The sequence below is a fragment of the Epinephelus lanceolatus genome, chromosome 19, assembly GCF_041903045.1.
Source record: "Epinephelus lanceolatus isolate andai-2023 chromosome 19, ASM4190304v1, whole genome shotgun sequence".
Lineage (NCBI taxonomy): Eukaryota > Metazoa > Chordata > Actinopteri > Perciformes > Serranidae > Epinephelus > Epinephelus lanceolatus.
The window spans coordinates 4,857,945-4,882,554 of NC_135752.1; the positions used below are offsets into that span (position 1 = coordinate 4,857,945).

General features: G+C 45.4%; 1 protein-coding gene across 1 annotated transcript in view; it reads right to left on the minus strand.

The window, feature by feature from the left end:
* Window positions 1-24,610, minus strand: part of LOC117269946 (thyrotropin receptor-like) — a 93,597-nt gene that overhangs the window by 68,147 nt on the left and 840 nt on the right. The gene's annotated exons all lie outside the window — the stretch shown is intronic.

The following is a 24,610-nucleotide window of genomic DNA, read 5'->3' on the forward strand; positions in this document are numbered from 1 at the left end:
ATCTGAACCGGTCAGTGGTGAAAAAACACACACTTCATACACACATACTCACTTACAGTACCCAGCCGGGCAGCCCTCCCCCTCTCTGCTCCAACACTGACTGATAGCTGACTCCACTCATAGCACTGGCAATCTGAACCGGTCAGTGGCGAAAAAAAGCACTTTTAATGCGCAAACTTATGCGGGACATATTTGCCCCTGTTACTGTTTTAGCCCCTTTCGCGGCTCCGGTTGCATCCGCCTCCTTCAATACTGAACCAATTTTAGAACAAGTTGTACCCATGAATCATACGCACACATACACATGGGGAAATAGGGCCCAGGTTGAAAAATACCGAAGTTGTCCTTTAAGGTGCTAGAATGTATACATATGCTTACGCCAATGTATGCATGCATACATGTATGTGCATCCTTACAAACACACCCATGATAACCATACATGCATACACTAACACATCCATCAATAAGAGCTGTACAGTTGAGGTTAAGGGCAATTTAGCAGACCTATTAAGTGCAAAAAGTTCATAACGAAGAATTCCTCTTTAGTTAGAAAGAACGTGAGTTCATCCCTCCATCCAAACCTCACAGTTAATATATAAAACAAGCAGAGCGAAAAAAAGTTTGCCAGTCAAGCCTCTCCCAAAAATTTAAAGTGGTGGGCGAACTGTCTAACCAGTGTGGAACAGTGTCCTAAAATAAAACAAACAAAAAAAAAAAACAATTGTCAGCCGTGGTAGTTGATCATTATTCAAAGGATACTTTAAAGGTTTCTGATGCACTGTAATGCCTTTTTCAGATCATTGAAGCAATGTTTGGTCCCCCTGGGAGCCGTAAAAGAAAGGACAGTGGGGTAGCCGATAGCAAATGGGATCTTTGCCAAGTGAAGCAGCCATTTACATTCCAGGAAAGAGCGCCACTGATCTTGTGTAGCCTTTGAAAAATCTTGGTAGAAGCTTATTTTGTGCCACTGCCAGCGCACATCTCTGGGTTCCTCACATGCTCTTTCTGCTGAAATTTCAGGAAGCGTACAATGAAAGGCCTCGGGGGAGCCCCAGCCTTAACTGGAGCCAGTGACCTGTGGATGTGCTCCAGATCCAGGCTACCTTGAAAGTCAAAACGTTTTCGTCAAAAAGGATATGGCGGCTTTGTCCTCGGTGTGCTCTTGAAACCTGTAGATGCGTAGATTCACCCATCTTTCCCTGTCCTTGTATTCTACCAGCTTGGCGTTCAGCCTCTCTACCTCGGAGGCTAATGCTGGGGGGCAGTTTTGGCAATGTTACTCAGCATCTTCAAGCTTATCTAGCTGGGCTTTCGTGCTAGTCATCCTGGTTAGCACGTCGGCTAGCTTCTCCTCAACTGCAGAAATGACTCTCCGGGTTTCGGATAACTCCTTTCGTATGTCTGTGAAATGTCTCTCCTGGTCCTCAGAAAGCTTCTGGAGGAGTTCAACAATCACAACGTTAGATGTTGTCTCTGATTCTGCGGTCAGACCGGTAATAATTCGCCTTCATCGCTATCAGACTAAGGAGCTGATCATCCGAGAGGCCCGCAAGAGACATGGGAAACTCCAGTACCGTGGGTCGCCAATCCAGATCTTTGAGGACTACATGCCGGAGGTCGCCGAGGAACGAGCTAAATATCGGACAATGATGTTTTTTACATTAAGACTTAAGACAATACTCTTTCTTCTCTCATACATATCGTTCATTTTCGTGCATGGACTATTTCTTGATAGATAAAAAACTTATTCCAGCAATTGTCTCCATCCAGTATTTACGCATACCAGTGTCAGATCACACCACAGTAATTTTAGACCTCCACTTTAGTATGAAGCCGAAGGGATTCAGACATTGGAGGCTAAATCCTCTCTTACTGGTGGATGACAACTTTTGCAAGCACATTTCTGAATCGATTACCTTTTTCTGTAAGACTAACAAAAACAACGAGACCTCCCCATCTATACTATGGGATACTCTCAAAGCCTATATAAGGGGCAGAATCATCTCTTTCACAGCTCACGCAAATAAAATGTGGAGGTCTCATTAGAAGGTGCTAGAAGAAGCTATCACAGACCAAGATAACTCACTCTCATCTTCAAATACACCAGATTTGTAAAAAGAAAGAATAAGGGCCCTATTTAGATGGTCTAAAACGCAAAGTGCCAGGCGTGCGGGACATGGGTGTGTCCCAGTCACTTGCTAGTTAGACAGCATGTTTTTAGACTGTGCGCCATGGTGGAGAGTCTAAAAGGGTTGGACTTACTCTGTGAATTAGTCATGGGTGTGTTTTGGGCGTATCATTCAATAAGCCAATCAGAGTGTCACCTCTCATTCCCTTTAAACAAGGCGCGATTGGAGCGCATGGTGGAGAGCTAGTTAGATAGCGGACCTACCAACTGGAAAGAGTGAGCGTTTTACAGCTGAGGACAGGGGCGAAAATCCCATTTCATAGTTGGAGGGGACAATAAACAGTAAAATCTTAGAGAATAATTCCAGAGGGGGACAAGGAAAAAAAGTTGTAGCCTGTCTTTTATACAGTATCTTTTACCACAATTTGACATTTTAATCTTCTCTCTGTCTCCCCGTGCACAGTAGTGTGAATATTTATGCTATTAAGTAAACGGAAAAAACATGTCTGTCATGGTTTAATAGCAGCAAAACAATAGGGCTTCATTCATCATAGACAGAAACTCGATCTCTCTCCTTCTCTCCCTCTTTTTTCTCTGGCTCAGGTGTGTGGAATGGATCCTTCATCTCTCAGTAGATATACAGTGAATGTCTAGCCTGAGTGTCAGACTGAAGCTCCCAGAACCATCAGTCTGACGTCGCCTCCATTGAAGACGATTTACAAGGGGGAGGGAATTTGATTTTTCCCTAACTAATCAGTAGAGATCAACGACTCACCCAGAATCTGACGTCATTAGTATCCATGCCTTGGGGGTGCCGAAAACAAGCGAGCAATGCCCGTTTAAAATGTCTCCGTCGTTTTGCACGCCCGGCTGCATCGCCGTTAAATCCAGTTTAGCAGCTTCCTTAATTTGGTCCTCCATTAACGCGAATAGTGGCGAAATACCTCGATAGCATCGTTAATGTGGTCTGTCGGATCTGTAGCGGTCGCCATTGTTGCTATCCTCACCAGTTACCCACCGGCGTACAGCTTGACATCAGCATGGCACTGATTGGCTAATCGCTAGACCCGCCCCCACCCCCGGCGTTCATTGGTCCGTCCATTGTTTGGACGAGATAAATCGCAAATTCATTGCAGTATGCGAGACCAGAGATGCAAGCCTACTCAGTTGAGTGGGCGAGGTCTATGGTCTGGAACCAGGCTAGTGAATGTCTATGCTTATGAGAAATGGCTTAACCACTAAACATTTCCTGCAATTAAACTGGTAAACTGGTTTATAAACAGTTTGCTGTGAGATCTGCCGCTGTGCACCTCACAACCGTGCGTAATAGTCGCGCGTAATGACCGCTTCTCGTCGGTTAAACTGCACGTCTTTCATGTCTCACTGACAGGTGGAGAGCCAGACAGGTACCCATTAGCTACGAGCCGTTCCGTCACAACCAGAACTCCTGTTTAACTCGATTTTGGCTGTCAGGTGTCATGGGGAACTGAACTGCATGTATGGCCAAACTTATGGTAGGTTGAGATATGCCTTCAGTTGAACTCAGCGGATGCTGAAATGACCCACTTGCAAAGAAATATAGTGCAGCAGTGACTTTTACAGCAACGGGGAGGGTATAGGGAGTGTTGTCATGCGTCTCCAGATCATCTGACAGGAGATGGCATATTTCCGTCACAGCCTGGCGAGAGAGACGGAGTGCACAATAATAACCTTTCACATTGTAATCATATTTTTATTTGTTATCTTTTGCATATGTGTGGCTGCTCCGTGTGTGTCTGAGCAGAGTGCACGCGCGTTGTGCACCCATCTAGAGATGCATATTACTAACTTGTTTAACAGCGAAATACTGCGCCGTTGACTTTAGACCAGGTTTTTGTTGGTAACTGGCGCATTTGCTTTTTACGTCATCTAACTAGCAACGCGCCATGACTACGCCTGACCACTCCTCATTTTTAGACTAATACACCCAGAGAAGCGCAAGTTCATTTGCTAGTTAGACGACGAGGGCGCAGTGCATGAAAATGACAACTGTGCCGGCATCTAAATAGCAATGACACTTGCGACATGGATTATGCGCCCTCTGCCGTCCGCTTTAGACCATCTAAATAGGGCCCCTAAGACTTAAAACAGAACTTGATCTTCTCCTTACTACTGAAGCTGAACAGCTTCTGCGCTCTCGAGGGTCGGTATATGAACATGGTGACAAAGCTGGAGGCCTCCTGGCCCACCAGCTGAAGGCTAAAACGGCATCGAACCAAATTACTCAGATAACAGATGAATCAGGCTCTGTAACCTCTGATCCTGATAAAATAAACAACACTTTTAAATCATTTTTCTCCCGTTTATATGCCTCAGAATCCCCTGGTGATGAAAACCAATTATATAACTTCTTCGAAAAATTGTGACTGCCCAAGATTTCGCCTGAGGACAACCTAAGGCTTGACACTGCTTTTACAGCTACTAACGCCCAATATCACTTCTCCCTGTTGATGTTAAAGTACTTGCAAAAAGATTTAGCTCGGTGTTTAGAATCCGTCATGCCCCTAATCATTTCAGAAGACCAGAACGGATTCATAAGGGGGAGACACTTGTATTCCAAAATAAGAAGACTTCTCGACATCATCCACACTCCACCCTCTCCTTACAACCCAGAGGTCGTAATATCTTTTGAAGCCGAGAAGGCCTTTGACATGGTGGAGTGGGCCTATCTCCTCTTTTCCCTGCGACAGTTCGGTTTTATCATCAACTTCATTTCATGGGTCAAATTACTTTACTCTTCTCCCTGCTCCTCAGTGTGCACAAATAACCAGCGCTCCGCCCCGTTCTCTCTTTTTCAGGGCACGCGTCAGGGGTGCTCGCTGTCCCTGTTACTATTTGTGCTTTCAATTGAGCCAATATCAATTGCTTTCAAAAAGGAAGAAGGATTCAGGGGAATTGAAAGATGGGGTGTAGAGCAGGTTTCGTTATACGCAGATGATTTGCTTGTCTATGTGAGAGATTCCCCTAACAAGCATCCCACATATTCTTACTCTGCTGGACGCTTTCGGTCAAATGTCTGGATATAAGCTAAACATCTCTGAAAGTGAATACCTCCAAATCAACCAGTTGGCCATAGACATATGTAACCCAGGTTTCAAATAAGAAAATAATAGTAAAATACCACATCAAACTCAGATTATATAAAGTTAAAACCACCTGACATTAACCATGTGAGTAGCGCACAGCCTATCAGCTGGGCCCATCCACTATTTACAGGAAGCAGACGCTCTCATTAGTTAGATGAATGGGGCTGATGCACAGAGTGGAGCGGCTGCAGGTTAGTACGAAGTTTTGCTGGCGTTCACTTAATTTAATGTCCAATATGAAGGTTAACAGTCACTTTGTTGCCGACCACAGATGTCCACCGGCTGGCGGAAGTCTGAAATTTGAAACCAGTTGAATACTTGAAGTGTGAAATCTGTTGACTGCTTGAATTGATGAGTGAAGCTAAACTTATTGTTAGTCTCTTGCCAAACAAATGATAGTTAACTATACTTTAACATACACTTGATTAGCACACGCACTGTTAAACACACGACATATTGTGTGTGTGATTGTGTGTGTGTGTGTGTGTGTGTAGAAATAACGAGTGTTTTGTTACAATGTTTGACATTTGATGTAGCGTGTTAGTGGTCAGCTGATGACAGCTAGTGTACTGTGTTTAGCACCCAGAGGCACACGCTGCTTCATTACTCTGAAGATTTAGGCTACCGGTTTGTTAATGGGTTGTTTAATTGTTACATTTATGTATTCAGTTTACAACTCTGAATGTAACTGGTTAAGATGGTTTGTTTTGATCGAGATTAACTGTTATGCAGTTAGCTAGTTGCTAAGAGCTCTGGCCATATATGTTTAAACCAGGCCAGGTTTAATGTGCATGGAAAATCAATGATGGCGTGCTATTCCAACTCCAGTTGACCAGGAGTCCACTCTGGAGGAACCAGGAATTACGCTCAGCAGTAATCATCATATGCCTGCCACAGCGGTAGGACACTGCAGCAAAAACTTCCCCCCATTCATCTCTTTTGCCCCCATCCACACACACACTTTGGTCCAGCACACTGATGAACTGATGAACTTAACAAACTGTGTGTTATGAACGGGGTCCACATTTATTCAGTGTGCTTCATTATTGGGTTGGTTGTTTTGTTGTTTTTGGGATGGTTTTGCTTGAGTTGGTTCATTTGATTTTTCATGACTTTAATTGAATAATTGAATAGTGTGAAAGAAGACAATGGTGCACCAACAACATAACTAATTACCAGACATAAGCTAACACAAGCCTTGTGAGGCAATTTCTGTATATTGAGTATTTCGAGTTAATTTTGTACTTGAAGAAAAATATATTTATTTACATGGCCATATTTATTTTGTAATATTCGAATGATTTGTTTTGTTTTTTTGTTTTGTTTTTTCAAATACATGGTACCTATACTGCATTCATCCGTCTCTGTGTCTTGATTTATTGTTCATCAGCTACACGTTCTCCTCGGCTGAATCTGGTCTTCTGATTGCACTAGCCTGTTTCTAGCTATTTGCTGCAGTTATATTACTTACAGTCAAATATATGCTACACATACCACTGTCGACTATACCCTTTAAAATAGCCAACACAGGAATTAAATACCTCGGCATTACAATAACACGATCTATGTGAATGATGCAAGAGCAAAATCTTATTTCATTAACAGCAGCAGTTAAATCAGATTGGCAACGATGGAATTACCTACCTTTGTCCTTAGCAGGTAGAGTACAGATTGTAAAAATGAATGTGTTGCAAGATATTTATATGTCTTCCAATGCCCGCCCATATTCCTTCCCAAATCCTTGCAAATAATTGAGAAATCGATGTATAATCACTCCTCTTTGAGGCCACACCAAATTGCCATACTTTTTTTTTTTTTCATAAATTTTATTTATAGAATGCAAGTCAGAGACAAGCATTGTATAAAAATGTATAGTTTCTTTCCTCCTTTTTTAACATGTTCTATATGAACCTAAATGGAAGTTATCCTTCCTGGATAACATCATTAAGGGATACTAACTCAAAACAATGAGGTAATAACTCATGTAGCCTACATTGGATATGCCACACACTATACTTTGATGTGATGTATGGGGTATGTTTGGCTACTTAAGTCACATCAAAGTGTGTGGCATATCCGATGTAGGGTACATGAGTTATTACCTCATTGTTTTGAGTTAGTATCCCTCAATGATGTTATCCATCGTGACTGAGAGATGAAGAGTATGGATTGTCGAAGGCTGTAACTGTACTCATTCACCTCATTATTGGACTTGGTATCTCATTATTTTGACTTAGTAAGTCATAATTTTGACTTAGTATCTCATTATTTTGAGATAGTATCTCATTATTTCGACTTACTATCTCATTATTTTGAGATAGTATCTCATTATTTCGACTTAGTATCTCATTATTTTGACTTATTATCTCATTATTTTGCGTTAGTAAGTCATTATTTTGACTTAGTATCTCATTATTTTGAGTTATTAGATCTTATTTTTTTCCATCAAGTGGCGGAAATGGGCTTTGTAGTGTAAAAGTCAAAACCCTCATCAGATATTAGACCATATAAGTTGGATGAGATACAAATAGCTATATAACCATGTTAGTGTGTAGACGTTTGCAAAAAACTAATCCTGCATTCATGTGTAATATGCAATATAACAGTGTGAACTCTTAGTGACATCTCAGCTGTGAACTCTTATTGACACACATAACCTATCACGCGCTGTGTAACGATATAATGCATTAACCTACACTCACATGATGTTGTGAACTTATAATGACACTCATACAAGTTACCATGTGCTGTGTGAAGAAGATAGCACACTCACTTGATTGTACTGCTTAATGCACTTAGGAGTTTATATAAAGGTCACACATACATTCAAATGATTGTGTCACGAGGAACTGTAGCATGTGAGTCACCAGGGATCACATGTTTTTCTAAAAATAAGAGCACGAGGGACTGTAGCATGTGAGTCCCCGCAGATCACATGGGTTTTTAAAAAACAGAGTGAGGGCGGCCCCGGAAATACTGGTGGCAGATTCCAGCTTGAGCAGGAATAAGGGCAAAAGTCTGCTACCAGTAAAAACGGGTCGAAATGGGAAGGACTACAGAAATGGGTGGAGATCTCCTTGACCTCGACCAGCATATAAGCCAGAGCGCTGAGAGCAGTTTTTCAGTCGTCCTCCGGAGGCTGACTCGTGAGTTTGTCTGTGTTGTTGCCTGTGAACACAATAAACTCGATTGCACCAGATTCTGCCTATCTCCAGTGTTTTTCTAAGTATCTGCCAGCTGAATCTAAGATACTGAATTGACAGCAAAAGACATTTTAGAAGAAACAAGGAGGACGAGGTCGGGGGCCATCAGGCCCAATTCCAGGCACCGATTTCAGTCACCTCAAGTGGCGCAGCCAGCCAGGAGGCAAGGAAGGTCGAAGCCAGAGATCGGGAGCACTGGGCTGTACGTCAGACACACAGGTGGCGCCACCAAATAAGGTAAGCAGAGCCTTTTTCTGTTTAAAACCGGGTGTGTCTGGGGTGCAGTGCTGGGAGCCGCCCAGGTCAAAGGTATTTGACAAATTCCTCTCCTAAAGAACCTAGTTATATAATGTACTGATTAAAGAGATATCACGAAAAAAAAAGCAACTAACGTCACTGGAGACAGGTAACTCTGCTGCAATAAGGTGTGATCGTGGAGCGGAAAGAGTGAATGTGTGTGTTGGATGAATAATAACTAATGAGGTACAGGCAATAAGGTAGTAAGAGTATTTAAAGTATTTAAAGAGACAAAAGTGCACAATAAGAGAAGAAAAGAGTCAGAGATACTCAAAAGCATATACGTGGTTACCACTGCCGAAACTTGCCAACACTCCCTTTAGCATGTAGGGGCGGGGGTGTTGAAGCCAGCCGGCAGGTTTGCACGGGTGGAATGCTAAGCAAATCCGCGGATACCGCTGTTGGCTTGCCTAGTACACCTTTAAGTCTATAAAAGGAGGGTGTGTCTAGGGGAGACATCAGGACTGCATGGGCAGTTTGCTGTAAAGAATAAGTGAATAAAGGCCTAAAAAGCTTCTGTGGATACCGCTGTTTTGAGGAAAGTGACCTCCCAGCCAAGAAGGAGGGGAGGTCACTGTAGACAAAATGGGACTGAACGGGCAGAAAGCTAAAAAAGTGAAGTTAAAAAGCTCCTGTGGATACTGCTGTTTAGGGGAGACCTCTTAGCCAAGAGGGCAGGGGAACTACCTCAGAAAACAGGTCTGAACGGGCAGGTAGCTAAGGAAAAGGAAAAAGAAAAAGAAAAAGAAAAATTAACTGATCGATCTAAGTGTAAAAACTGTAAATATATCTAAAAGTAATCTGTAAAATAGTATAAACATAATCCTTGACGTTGTTGTGCATGTCATCAACATAGTGTTGTAAATATAGTAAGCTATAGAGAAAATTGTAAAATTGTGGATGTAGAAAAGTGTTGGCAACAGAGATCTAATTAAGTTGTCGAATAAACCAACTAAACAGGCTGCACGGTTGCAATATTGTGTTAAAGGGAAATTAATAGGGCAAACACATAGAGTTACTACTAATAGTCAAAAGGTGAGGGCAAACATAATTCACAGCTGCACCTAAAATAGATGGAAGAAGGGGAAATCATTGAGGACGAAATTTGGGGAGAAGAACACTGTCTAACAGAGGACCCTGCAGAATATAGCGGGGTGCGCACACACTTTTGGTTAGAACGAAGCTACATAGATAGTGAAGGGGCTGAGCATTGGCAAGACGAACAAGAAATCCAACAAAAACTCTGGCAAATCACTAAATTTGTTAATTTAAAGAGAGTAAAGGAAGAGTATCCAGGGGCCCCGTGGGAAGCGATTTTGCGAAGGCTGTGGGTTCCTTATTCACTAAATCCGCTACTACAGAGTCTGTGTGACAATTATCAGAACGCACCAGTAGCCACACTTCCTCTGCACCAAATACGCATACAAAGCCCAGCAGGAGGGGAAATATACAACCCGCGGCTGCAAATTGTCATCGTGCCCAGAAAAGTTGAGTGGGAAACAGGTAAATTTGGGTGTCTAAGTAAACTGAAACCCCAAGAAGACGGGTCCTGTGACTTAGAGTACAACCCTTATAGAGAAAAGAAATACAAAACTGCCATAACAGTAGGGAAGATAGTGGTGTTAATACGCACAACAGAAACAGATGAACAGCCAGAAATCCCAAGAGCTAGTGCAGTAAAACAAGGCTTCATGGGAGCCAACCAGGGAAAAATGAAAGAAGGGGTTCTGACCCCGATAGAAATGGTAATAAAACAACACCCAAGTCGAGCCAAGCGCATTCAGCGCTGTGTGGCCAAATGGCACAAAAGAACGTCCGGGAAGAATCGCTGGCCTATGGATGGTACCTTCAATTTGGCATGCTGTGATGAAGTAGAGTCAGAATTAAGACATATTGAAGCTCGAGACACCAAGGCAAGCTACAAACTAAAAAACAAGAGAGCCAAAGAAAGAGAAGTGCTAGGATGGTTCAGACAAACTGGAACAAGAATAATGGTGCAGCTGGAGGAAAGAGACAAAGAACACCAGATACAGGAAGAAGTAACGCCCACAGCACCACCCCCACCCATACCGCCACCACCCCCATACTCACAGGAGCAAACACAGCCAGCAATGGGACAGTACGCACTAAGAGGCTCCAAAGTTACGGAAATGGAGGGCCAATTAGAAGGGAGATTCACAGTGACCCTGACAAAAAATGATGACAAGAAACCCAATAGGAGAGGACTACAGGGACCGAGGAAAAAGTTAAAACTGGAAACAGAACCGTCCTCAGAAACGGAGAGCACCGATGGGTCAACAAGTGACGAGGAGGATGGAGAGTTCACTGATAGTGAAACTGGACAGCCTCCAATGATATACAAACATCGTAGTAGAAGGAGCAGTGACTGCACCGGAACTACTGCTAGAGAGACGACAGACAGCGCCAGTGATGAAGGCTCTCGTTCCACTGAAGGGCAAGTACCAACTGCGGGGCGTAAAGACAGAGGGAGACAGAAGCAGGTGAAAAACGGGAGCAAAGCTCACCATAAAAGTTGTTTGAGCCTCCCCACAGAGAGATCTGGCTCCCCTACAATAGAATTGCGTAAGAAAAAAGGAAAGATTGAGGAATTGAAACCCAGGCCTATGAGTACCTTTGGGTACGAGCACTGGCAACAGATGTTGGAATGGGAGGTAAAGAACCGCCAGATGCGCGAGGAAGAAGATCGCCAGAGGCCAGCTACCATTAGCCCGCCACCATATCCAGACCCACCGACAGAAAGAGAGCCACACAATGAAAGTGATCACAGTCTCCAAGAACACACTCCCAGAGTTGCGTCACTGATCGACACCCGAGGACAGGAGAACAGAAGGCAGATTGCAGCAAATGAGTCAACTATTGGAGACAATACAAGAACAGCAGTTAAAAGAAGAGGGTCTCCAGCAGGAGCCAGAGGAGCCTCAAGCTAGCCCCACCACAGAGCACATCACCTTGACTCTCCAAGGTACAATGAAATCGAACAAAACACAGCCCAAAGAGGTACGGGACACCAACAGACGACCACCAACAGACAACAGAGCTCAAAGTCAAGGAGGCATGAGATTGAGAAAAGTCCTCGGAGAGACTGAGGATCTCATATATCTGTATGATGAGGAAGGTAACAGAACCACCATGTGTCCCCTTATAACACAACCTAATGGACAAAGGCAGTATGAGCCCTGGCCTTTCATGGACATGATAGGCCTGGCTGAGCGCCTACCGGCACTCACCGATGGCACAGATAAATGGATAATGGCTCTAGAAGAAACAACAGCTGGAATACAGCTAGCCTTGGGAGATGTTAAAGCTTTGCTCACCTATGTGGCTGGGAAGCAAACCACCCAGGAAATATTCACAGAAGCCAATGTGGGAGCGGCAATTGGAAACAACTACAGCGACGATGTGGACTTTGGGCATTACCGCTCCAAGGTATGGCGCCAATTGAGAAAACACTACCCAGCAAAGAGAGACCCATCCAAGTTGGAAGGGGAAACGCTGGGAGAAGACAAATGTCCCTCTAAGTTCCTACACACCTTCCAAAAGAAATGGAAAGAAGAAACAGGAGAAGCATGGAATGCCAATAAAACCACTCAAAGCTTATTCAAAATGATGGTTAAGAAGGCCATGCCAGAGAGTGTACAGTGACGTTTGGAAGATGTGGTGGGACTAATGAAAATGGACTGCCCACTGTTCTCAGAACACATTGTCCACCATGTTGAGCTCTACAGAAAAGACAGAAAGAAAAAGGATGAAGAAGACAAACAACTAGTCAACAAATTGACCCAGCTGCAACTGGGAGAACTGAGCAAGCTGGTAAAAAAGGAAAAAGAGAAATCTAAAATACAAGCTTCCGTGGTGGCAGCGACCTAAGCAGCTCCTCCAACCATCCAGCCCCAAGCACCTCTGCAGCCACCCCCCACTGACTCCAACGCAACAGGGAAAGACACCCCTACCAACGCCACACATCACCATTATTATTACCAGCAAATACCAAGAGGTGGTGGCAATCAGCGAACCCCCAGAGGGCGGGGCCGTGGGGGACCTGGAGGAAATGCTCAGTCTACAAACTTCAGGGGAGGATGGAAAGGAGGCAGAAATTACATACCAGGAAACCACCATGTCTTCCAGGATGCACCCAACCAGCCACCAGGCCCACCAAACGTAGGAGCAGGCTATCCAGCAGCTAACCCAGCTCCTCCTGACAATCAATGCTGGGGGTGTGGCCAACCAGGCCATATACGGGCCCAATGTCCTAGCAACCCATGGGAAGGTCCAGCACAGAACTGGCCCAGCATGGAACAGCCACGACCCTGGTAGGGGTGCCCAGAGGAGCCTGAGGGGGAACTAATGTTACCAGCTATATCGCTACAGTCACATGAGGAACCCATCGTACCTGTTGTCATCCATGACCGTGAATATCCGTTTATGGTTGACACAGGAGCCACATACTCATGCATCGGAAAAGAAGGCTCCGGGTTCCCCCTCTCTAAGTCATCCATAAAGACCATAGGCTTCTCTGGGAAATCACAGATCATACCGCTAACGGAGCCCGTTCCAATGCTCATTGCAGGCAAAATCATATGTGCACCTTTGCTATACTCAGCCCATACCCCAGTAAACTTGCTAGGAAGAGACATTCTATGCCCATTAAAAGCAAAAATCATGTGTACCCAAGATGGACTGTACCTGGACTTCCCAGATGAACCCCCACAAAGCATGATGTCACAACTACCCCAAGGTACCACAGACAAACAACAAGCCCTGGCCTACTGGCTTCAGCTGACACCAGAAGACTCACACCTTAAACAGAAATGGACTGAGTGGGAGAGGTGGATTCGCATGCACTACGACACCGCACATACCCCCACTCTGCCGCTGCATTGCACGCTCATGTATGACAGAGATCAGACTCATGTAGATTACCAGGAGTGTTGGGATGTAGGGATCAATAAAAAACCATATCTCATCACCAGTGAAGACATGTTTTTGGGGCCGGAGGGCGTGGCAGCGGCTGTCCGCCTACTGGAAGAATTATCTGGATGGTTTCAAGTACCAAAGTCTACACCGCACGTCACGCTTTTAGTGGCCAAAGATTATGAGTCTCATCATCTCGGTCCTATGGTCAGGCGTGCCCTGCAGGTGCAAGAGTGGGTGCCCACAAACAACAGGTACATTCACATTTCTAAAGATAAGCAGTTCATCAGGATCTCAGTCAAAGTAGGTGATGAGGTTTTAGCAGATAAAGTGGTAGTAGATGGAGGCACACCCACACAAATGGCAGTCACCGCAGAACATGAGGAGATGCTAAGCAAAGTTCCATCTCAGTTATGGACAGCACACAAGACTGATGTAGGTTTGATAAAATCAGCGCAACCAGTTCACATTAAGCTAAAACCACACATTAACTTACCATATCAGCAACAGTACCCTCTTAAACAGCATGCAATTGACGGTATCAGACCAACAATCCAAGGCTTGATTGAAGCAGGAGTTTTGGTAAAAACTAGAAGCCCCTGTAACACACCCATTTTTCCCATCAGAAAACCAAATTCACCAGACTACCGTTTAGTCCATGATCTGCGAGCTGTTAACGCGGTAGTAGACAGAGAAGTACCACTTGTGCCAGACCCACACACGTTGCTTTCCAACATCCCACCAGATACCCAGTGGTACACAGTCACTGATTTGTGTTCAGCTTTCTTCAGCGTACCACTACATCCAGATTCTCAGTATTTGTTCGCCTTTACATATGAGAATCAACAATATACCTATACCAGGTTGGCTCAAGGGTATTTGGATTCCCCATCCATCTTTAATCGTGTGTTGACACAAGACCTCGCCAGTTTGAACGTGCAAAGCACAGTATTGCAATATGTAGATGATCTGCTCATTTGCAGTCCTACAAAAGAACAATGTGAAAAAGACTCTATTGCAGTGCTCACGGCCTTAGCAAAAGGCTGACACAAAGTCAGTAAAACTAAACTACAGTTCTGCCAACAGTCAGTAGAGTACTTAGGGAGAAGACTCTGTGGGGACAAAAGGTGTATTGCACCATCCCAGTTAGAGGCAGTGATTAAGGCCCCTCAACCGCAAACAGTGGGCCAAATGTTATCTTTTCTGGGCATGACAGGCTACAGCAGACCTTGGATCTGTGACTATGCTATAAAAACTGCTCCCCTCAGGGCTCTGATAAGAGCAGCAGGACAAACAAATAACACAGCACAGTTAACATGGACAGAGGAAGCGGAAGGTGCGTTCCAAGCCCTGAAAATAGACATGCAGTCCGCTCCCGCTTTAGGGACGCCAAACTATGCTAAACCTTTTCATCTCTATGTTGCAGAAAAATCAGGCTTTGCCTGTGCCGTCCTGATGCAAGACACACCCACAGGTAAACAGCCATTGGCATATTATAGTACTAAACTGGACAACATCGAGGCTGGCCTGCCACCCTGCTACCAGGGGCTGGCAGCCGCTGTCTTTGCCTTCCAGAAAGCTTCATCGCTGACCATGGGACATCCTGTGACGCTGTATACTTCCCACCAAATTCATGCACTACTGACTAGTCCACGATTCGTCTTAACACAAGCCAGACGCATGGGCTATGAGGTAATCCTGTCAGCCCCTGAACTCAATATTCAGCGCTGCACCGTCATTAACCCCGCCACTAAACTGATTTTGCCAACAGAAGGTACTCCACATGACTGCATTCACGATACAGACAAGTTTATGCGGGCTAGAGAGGACCTGCATAATCAGCCAATTCCTGCCGACCTCACATTGTTCGTGGATGGCTCATGTTTTCGTGACACCACTGGTAGCCATGCAGGCTACGGGATTATTCAGCTCAAAAATGACGACCAAACCTTCGCCACACTACAGGCACGTAAGCTTGCTCAGCCCTGCTCGGCCCAACTCGCAGAGATAAAAGCATTGACAGAAGCATGTAAATTAGCTGCAAGAAAATCGCTAAACGTCTACACGGACTCTGCGTATGCCTATGGCGTGTGCCATGTTCACGCGAACATTTGGAAACAAAGGGGATTTCGCAGAGCTGATGGCACCCCTGTAACTCATGGAGCTGCCATCCTCGATCTGTTAGAAGCCATGTCGCTTCCCCTAGCTGTCATTAAATGTCCAGCCCACCAAAAGACCAACACACTGATAGCTACAGGCAATAATCTTGCAGATGAGGCAGCCAAACAAGCAGCAATAGGGGCAGTAATGGCGCCCATATTAACCATACAAGATGCGAACCTCTCACATCCTTGCCCTCCCTTATAGCCGCTCAAGATAGAGTAGAAAAGGCTGAGAAACGCTTATGGGTAAAAAGGGGAGCTATTAAGAATACGCAAACAGGCCCAATATGGGGTCCATTGCATGGAGTTTGGCTGGATGCCCATGGCCGCTTTGTACTACCAACTTTACTACTAAGACATGCAATAATTTGGGCGCATGGTAGTGACCATTGCGCAAGGGGGGAGATCCTAAGGAAACTGCAAGCAGTATGGTGGTCGCCATTCATGGCAGCCACGGTGGACAGAGTACTAAATGAATGTGATGTTTGCGCAGAATACAACATCAGGAAAGTTTTTTCGGCCCCATTGGCACATATACCACCCCCAGATGGACCATTCAGACACCTCATGATGGACTATATAGACATGGGACCACAGTCAAGAGTAAGGGGACTGAGATACATTTTAGTGGTCATATGTAGATATAGTAGGTGGGTGGAGGCAAAAGCCACTGCAAAATCAGATCACAAAACAGTCGCAAAATTTTTGTGTCAGGAAGTTTTCCCGAGATTTGGAATGCCAGACACCATATCATCAGACAATGGCAGCCACTTTGTGTCCAATGTCATACAAGAGACACTAAAGCAATTAGGATTCAAACAAAAATTTGGCTGTGTTTACCATCCCCAATCGCAGGGTAGAAAGGGCAAATGGCATCTTGAAAACAAAAATAGCCAAGATAGTGGCAGACAGCAGAAATAAGCTTAACTGGGTGGATGCTTTACCACTTGCACTAATGTCTATGCGCTCACAAGCCAGCCGAGTCACGCATCTAACACCGCATGAAATGCTTACGGGCCGGCCCATGCCGCTACCATACTTAAGAGGTCCCCATGAGGGACCGTCCCTGGAACAGTTGCAAGGTGAAATGTTTGAATACTTACGAAGTCTAACTCGTATCCACAGGGCTGTGTTCCAGCAGGTGAAAGGAGCCACAGAGGACAGAGGGGTCGACATCCCTGCAGACCTCCAGAGAATACGGCCAGGAGAACAGGTGTACGTCAAGGTGTTCAAAAGAAAGTGGGACCAACCGCGAAGGGAAGGTCCATACAAGGTCATATTAGCCACACCAACTGCCTTGAAAGTCGAAGGTAAGGACGTTTGGTTCCATCTTAACCACTGCTGCAGAGCTAACACCCCAGAGAGACCACCTGTTCCCCGACCTAGAGCCAGACAGAGAGCAGTAACTCCAGAGCCACAAGGGGACGGCAAATCCGCCCCAAGGGCAATAAGGGACCAACCAGAAGGGGATGGCGACGCCTCCCCACAGGAACAGGGGACAAGAAGGTCTACGCGCGTGGCACAGAGACGCAGGGCACAGAGAGCCCAGAGTGACAGCAGCGGTTCAGCCCAGAGTGAGAGCAGTGGGTCCTTACCAGAGAGGGTATCAACAGGAGCAGAGAGCTCTTCAGAGGGAGGCTCCTCATCCCCCGGGACTGACAGCCAACCTCAGTCTCATGAGTCATCACCTGCTAGTGATAGGACAAATCATGAGGGGACAAGTGCAGAGAGAGAGGTGGCAGCAGAGGCAGAAGGATCGGAGGGAGTGGGAGCAGAGGCAGAAGGAGAAGAAAGAGAGGAAAGCCTTAGCCCAGAAACAGGCGAAGCTAGAGACCCAGAGAGGTCAAACTCAAGCTCAGACTCAGACTCAAGCTCAAGCTCAGACTCAGACTCAAACTCAAGAGACACAGACACAAGAGACTCAGACCCCGGAGAGGGACCAGCCCCCCGGCAGACTTAAGGGTTCAGTTAGCATGCAACGAGGAGCTAAAGTAGGCACAGTAGCTGTAATAATACTAACCCTATTGCTCATCGCAACAAGAGTACACCAGAGTGAGGGAGTAGCACAGGGTAAAGGAGGCCAGAAAGAGAAAGGCGAGTGCTTGCTGGTGCTAGGAGCTTTGGCTGCAAAACAGGGAAAGCTACCTTACAGGGAAACAATACGACTAACCTACTATAAATCACATGCTTACGATGATGTATTGGTGGAGGGCCCAGGAGACATTAGACTGCATGGATGCTCCACAGGATCGCGCTGTAGCGTGGAAGGAATGGTGACAGCAAGAGTTTGGTGTAGTATGAGAGGTTGTACTAATATGGAAGTAGGGTTCACTATATCCCTAAAAGTGGCACGACAATGGCTTCAATTAGGCCCCAGATCCCCAAGGAAGCCAAGAGATGTGCCAGTGCAACGGGTGGAATTAGTAAGAACCTCCACTTGGAAGTCCAATGCCTTCTATCAATGGCTGGAATACTCTGCTAAACAGGTAACCAATATTACGTGTGTAGCATGCCACAGAAGGAGGGGCCTACCTAGAGTGAGGCCTCTCCCTGACATAGATAATTGCTGGAAGCAGGATAAATGTTTTGCTGCATGTGTCATGTGGATGGCAGCGGGTAGAGAGAGATGGACCAACACAACGGCAATCTGTCCAGAAAATCTTAAAAATGCCTCTGATCAGTTCCAACAAGAATTCCAGGTACCTCCAGTAGTACATTTGACACCAGACCTCATATTCCCATTTTGCGTAGCACGAGGAAGCAAGATAGAACATTGGCTGAGCAATGCCACCCACAGTAACACTTCCCAGGAGGCAGAGAGGCTGATTCAATGTAGGTATGAAAAGATCAGAGGAAATGTGTCCTCGTCAGCAGGTACACTGCAGCTCTCAGAGGCACAGAAGGTATGTAATACAACCCGGGAAGCCAAAATCCAATGCCACCAGGTGGTCAACGGGGGTGATGATTCTATAGTTCTAGGCCAAAATTATAATGATACCACCTGGATTTGGGTACTAAACTTGACCAATGGTACCACTCCGTTGGCGGACATATTTTGGATATGTGAAAATGACCTTCAGGTTAAAGCAGTGCTGCCAGCCAATTGGACGGGACTCTGCGCCCCAGCAATGTTAACAGGACCAATTACGATACTCAGTTTAACTAAGAGCACCCCAGCGAGACGCCGTAGGTCATCTGAACCTCAGGGACGTTCCTGGGAGGAGGATGCTAGTGTATACATTACATGGGACCAGATACCACAAGGAGTCCCTAGGGACCAACAGGCTATAACAGATGAATGGATAGAGACAGGTAGGGTATTGGGCTCATGGCCAATTTGGGGAACTGTAGTGAACGCTCAATATATAGCCCGCAATAGCCGTTGGGTAAACTATTTGTGGTATAACCAACAAAGGTTTGTGAATTGGACCATAAGGGCCCTTGAAGGAGTGAACGAGCAATTACATGCCACATCCCTAATGACGGTACAGAACAGACTTGTCATTGAGACCCTGCTAGCCCATGATCAAGGCGTCTGTGACATAATAGGGGAACACTGTTGTACTGTCATTCCAATGCACACGGGGGAGGGTGGCAATTTGACCAAAGCTTTGGAAGGCATGCGCACCTTACAAGATCAGCATGTACAACACTCAAACTGGAACACCAGGATCCCCTCAATGTGGGACTGGTTATCAACATTATCCCCTGAGAAAATATTAAAAATGATGGGAATGTTATTGGGAATTGTTGTGTTGGCCCTTCTCACGATAGCCTGCTGTGTTCTTCCCCTGGTGCGGATTGTAGTCAAGCGAACAATGACAAGTGTTACAGGACAGTTTGTCGTAATAGACCAAGGGCCGCGGCCCACTGGCGCTGAATCTTATGAAGACATGACTGGTTCCCAAGGACAGCTTATTAAAAAACAAGAGCAGGGCTCAGGCGGAAAATGTAGAAACCAGTATGAGATGATGCTACAAGACAGAGCATTGGGAACTGCTCAATATGGTCAGAGAACTAAGTCAGCAGAAGAAGTGTATGACGAAATTGCATAAGACCCTGGTACCCTCGCTGTCACCAGACCAATACTATTGCTCACAAATACTTAAGCTTCATTATCACTAACATACTAATCCTTCTTGCATGGCTTATGTGTAGCGTAAACCTAAGAGTAACTAGGGAAGAGTAAAAACTATTATAGGGAGAATGCACTAAAATGTCCTCTACACCCTTAAGATAAAGCAGAACATGGCTGGGCCTTGGAGAACACCACATCCAGACCAGCAGAACCAGGGAGACCAGTCTGTGTTCTGGTACCAGCAGCAGGGACCACGTGCGATGAGACCCCCTCACCCTCAAACCTACCCCGGGACCGGCCTTCCACCGCCAGCCCATCCCCCAGAGTTGCCACTGGATGAGCTCTACAATCAACTCCACACCCCACAGCCAGCGATCCAGACACTGAACCACCCTCCATCGACCAACCTGATCCGCTATCTACTGTCCCGCCCTAACCCAGAACCAGTTGCAGGCCCCAGCTATACGGGAACCTGCCCAGAATCACTCAACCCAATTGCCAATACCTCCAGTCAGGGAGGTCAAACCCAGATGGGCCCAGGGCAAGGAGTAGATTGGCCTGTTCTTACTCCAGATTGGACTATTGCCACTCCAGGCCTGCGTTAGCCCCCCCCCCCCCCCCCCCCGTACCAGTCACCGGACCCAGTACAGCCCCAGGCACCCTCCACCTCACAAGCACCATCCCAAGATGGACCCCCTCAACCCGATGATCGTAAGGACTTGTTGCCAGCATGCTCCCCTGCCTCATCCGCCACAACAGAGGACAGTGCTGATTATTCATATAGCTATTCACCAACCACCCCACCACCTGTTAAGCCACGTCGGGCAAGCCCACCACCTCGAAATACGGGTCACCTGAGCGTGCACGAGCTAACACTGACAACCCGCACCCTCCTAGAGAGGAAGTACAATGTGGATCCAGACGCAGTAGAAATCAGCCTCCGATGTCTGCCAGATGGAGCACCAGTGACAGCCCAACATCTGAGACTAACAGCCGAGCTGCGTAACCAGCTTCATCTTGTTCCCGCGTTGGCTTATCGCCGGCTGGTGCGCAGTCTTCCCCTCAACCTGCGAAAGAGGCTTCGCAGAGTCCGTCACGGTACCTACACAATCAGGAAGGGAGAGAACAAGAAGATGCACAGGGCGCAATTGCGTCGACTCGAGCAGCAGGTGCTGGAGCTGCGTGGCCAAGTCTGCAAACTGACTCAGGCCAGGGATGCCTTACAGCAGCAACTTAATGCTTATGAGGCCACACAAGAAAAGGTCGACGCACTGAAGAGTCAGCTTGCAAACTACCGTCGTTTGCGAATGCCAGCCTACGGGTTCGAGGGACTGTAAAAGGACAATGTTAACAACCACAGTAGCTATAAATCTTGCCAAACTGTAACCATCATATGTGAAAACTATCAGGTATCCTTTGTAGGACATGTTAGTACTGACTGTAGTCATAATCACTGTATATGAATGTCATTCTACACCCTTATGCCACAAAGATGACATTATCAAGCTAGCGCTCACTCTCTGTGACTTATGTGTGATATATGTGTGATATCTACTACTGATTTACGGATATAATCACTGGAAAATGACATTATGTGTGGTGCTAACAAATCTTAAGCTAGTGTTATGGGACTATATAGTCCCAAAGGGGGGATATATATATTTTCACCCCTTCTTCTTCTGTGATTTAAAAGGTGTCGTGTGGGACTATGGAGCCCCAAAGGGGGGAATGTAGTGTAAAAGTCAAAACCCTCATCAGATATTAGACCATATAAGTTGGATGAGATACAAATAGCTATATAACCATGTTAGTGTGTAGATGTTTGCAAAAAACTAATCCTGCATTCATGTGTAATATGCAATATAACAGTGTGAACTCTTAGTGACATCTCAGCTGTGAACTCTTATTGACACACATAACCTATCACGCGCTGTGTAACGATATAATGCATTAACCTACACTCACATGATGTTGTGAACTTATAATGACACTCATACAAGTTACCACGTGCTGTGTGAAGAAGATAGCACACTCACTTGATTGTACTGCTTAATGCACTTAGGAGTTTATATAAAGGTCACACATACATTCAAATGATTGTGTCACGAGGAACTGTAGCATGTGAGTCACCAGGGATCACATGTTTTTCTAAAAATAAGAGCACGAGGGACTGTAGCATGTGAGTCCCCGCAGATCACATGGGTTTTTAAAAAACAGAGTGAGGGCGGCCCCGGAAATACTGGTGGCAGATTCCAGCTTGAGCAGGAATAAGGGCAAAAGTCTGCTACCAGTAAAAACGGGTCGAAATGGGAAGGACTCCTTGACCTCCACCAGCATATAAGCCAGAGCGCTGAGAGCAGTTTTTCAGTCGTCCTCCGGAGGCTGACTCGTGAGTTTGTCTGTGTTGTTGCCTGTGAACACAATAAACTCGATTGCACCAGATTCTGCCTATCTCCAGTGTTTTTCTAAGTATCTGCCAGCTGAACCTAAGATACTGAATTGACAGCAAAAGACATTTTAGAAGAAACAAGGAGGACGAGGTCGGGAGCCGTCAGGCCCAATTCCAGGCACCGATTTCAGTCACCTCAGCTTCCATACTGTATCTCAGTATCTCTGTATCTCTGTAACTCTGCTCTCTGTATCGCACATGGCAGAGTTCCGCCACACACACAGGTGAGCACACTAGAGCGGCTCGGGCCGCATTTTCCTGACCAAACCTGACCGCGAGCCCGGTGCAGTTTGTCAGCTGACAAAGTTATTGTTATGGACAGTGTGTAAATAACCATCAAAGGACTGCTGTTACGCACAGACAAACACACTGCTCACACAGCAGCGCAGCACAGTACTCATTTGGTGCTGAGCTTGTGTTGCGTTTAGGCGTTGTCAACAACTTCCAGCACTAAAATAGGTCATAGCACAAAACAGCAGCATGTCAGGTGACTTTTTACATTTATTATGTTCAATGAAATTGTATTTTCTTAAATCTTGAGACACCTCATATGTACGCTAGATAGACATTTCACCTGCTCATTACTGTGCATAAATGTACTGTATGTACTTAGTCCTAAAGAGCCCTTCTGGTGCCAGTAGATACACAGAAACATCCCAGCAGGCTGTGCTTTGCAAGCATACATAAAAGTTTCACGCATGTGAAAATTATTTTTCATGTGCTGCTGCAACTCCATCCTAGGGGAAACACTGCCGCGTGCATTTTGTTCAACAGGTGGATGCAGTATTCTACCGGTAGAGTAGAGAGAGAGCTAAGTAGCATTTAAGTAGAGTAGGGCAGGGCAGCAAGATGGAAGCAAAATATATTAAACCCGGAGTAAATACAGCAGAACTGGAGAGAGGGGTGAAAAATAAATGGGAGGTGGGCACAGCTCGAGGAGGGCACAAAATTATAGACGGACCTCTTCCAAGGATGATTGACAAAGATTGCCGCTGCCCATCTAACGTTGAAATCATATATTGCATTCAAACGGATAGCGCACTCTAGCGCCTCACTGTTTCAAACGCGTCTTGCAACTACGGTAGCCACTGTGTACCAAAAAGCTATGATAACAGTGATGAAACCATGTTATCCGATACCTCATGGAGTATATGCATGATCCTGCATTATGCTCAAAGAGTGGGACATTGTTATGCTGCAGTAGTGCCGGGGTAGTAGCGAAGCGCCTCTTGCTCCTCTCCTTCGGCTTCTCAGTCACACAGCGCTGGCCTGGCTCTCAACGAAAACGCCGAAGGCGGGGCTGTATGTCCCTTGCTGGCGGATGTATTCTCAAGATGGCGAAACGTTATGGAAACCCCTAGACGACTTACCCGCACAATGTACAAACAAATCCAAAATTCTCCTTTTACGCGAATAAGTCAGATTATTGGTGGAGGTAATAATACACCAATGATGACATATTTATGAATGCAGACATCAATTTTTGCCAATAAACCACTGAAAATGTTGCACAATGTCCCTTTAAGTAAGATTAAAATGAACTGGGAATTAGAACTTCAGATAAATTTCTCTGAAGCCTTCTGGGAGGGGTTCTGAGTGCTGTTAACTCGTCATCCAGCTGCGCTAGACTCTCTCTTATACAATTCAAGGTCCTCCACAGACTCCATTACAGTAAAGAAAAACTCTCAAGGCTTTACCCAGATAAAATAGACAAGGAATGTAATAGATGCTCACAGACCCCATGCAACCTTACCCATATGTTCTGGACATGCCCCAAGCTGTTTGAATTCTGGCAATCATTCTTCAAAGCAATTTCAGATATATTAGGCTTAAATTTAAATCCAACTCCATGTATCGCTATTTTCGGGTTGTTCATTTAGGTTCATATAGAACATGTTAAAGAAGGAGGAAAGAAACTATACATTTTTATACATAGATTGTCTCTGACTTGCATTCTATAAATAAAATTTATGAAAAAAAAAAAGTATGGCAATTTGGTGTGGCCTCAAAGAGGAGTGATTATACATCGATTTCTCAGTTATTTGCAATCAATTTGAGAAAATCTGAGAAAAGTCATAGCACACTATTCCTGGATTTAATAAACATTTTGATGTATTTTTTGCCTATGTGTTGGCAACACTGCGGGATGGGTTTTGCAGCAAAGTTTTTACAGAAGTTTAAGAATAATAAGAATAAACATGAGGAATAGTAATAGGTTGTGCCTCCTTTTGCACAG